Below are 998 nucleotides of genomic sequence, written 5' to 3'. Positions count from 1 at the left end.
GGTTGGACTGGGTTTCAATTATTTATCTTCTGACTGGTTAAGCATCAGTTTATCTTCATTTTTAAAGTAAACCTAGGCTTTAACTTATTGTAAGGCTTGTAAAAGCTTACTGCTGTGATTGTATAACAAACAGTATAGGTCAGATAATAAACTGAGGTTAATTGATTCAGTAAGATTATTATATATTATTAAATTAATTACAGTAAGATTATCATTATTATGAGCTTTTGTGTTTCATGTGCTTTTTCCTAAAGACTTTAGATAAGTATATTTACATCAACCTTAAAGAGGTCATTCAAACTAAGTTTGAAGTTGCTCAGTTTTCACAGCATATTCTATATATACATACACATATTCATATTCTATACATCCAAATACTGTAAATACTGTACTGTAAATCAAAACTGCAGTTAGTGTGCATTAAATATATGAAAATGTAAGTCTCATATTTTGTAACTTTAAATCAAGGTTAGTTGAATACCCTGTTATATACCTCGACCACTGCTTCTCACTCCAAATTCTCTTTCACATACATGGTTCTCAGTGTGTTTTGTCAGAGAACAACATCTGGAAACACAACAAGTTTCCAGATAAATATTTTGCCAAATATTCGTCAAATGTTTGCTAAATGTAATTAAATATAGTTTTTATTGCATATAACATATAGTTTATTGAATGAAAGAACGTGTTTTTAATTCCAGTGTTTAAATCCTATAATACTGTGACAAAAATATCCGTACCTCTTGTAAGTGGGCATAGTTACTTAACAGGTGAGCTATACTAACTAGATTGTTGTGAGTGTAAGGTATTTAGGTACGATATCACATGAAGAAAAATGTAGTAGACTGAAGTAAAAGAGTAGTAACAAAGAGTAAATGTTGTAATGCATAAAGTAAAAAATGTCACAATGTAAAAACTAGATTTATTTATTTTTTTAGAAAGTTAAACTTCACACATTCACAAATACTAATAAATTGGAAGGTTATCGGATGATGATA

This window comes from Simochromis diagramma, unplaced genomic scaffold, assembly GCF_900408965.1.
Source record: "Simochromis diagramma unplaced genomic scaffold, fSimDia1.1 OVJJ01000131.1, whole genome shotgun sequence".
Taxonomy (NCBI): Eukaryota; Metazoa; Chordata; class Actinopteri; order Cichliformes; family Cichlidae; genus Simochromis; species Simochromis diagramma.
Note: the sequence above shows the minus strand (reverse complement) of the source record.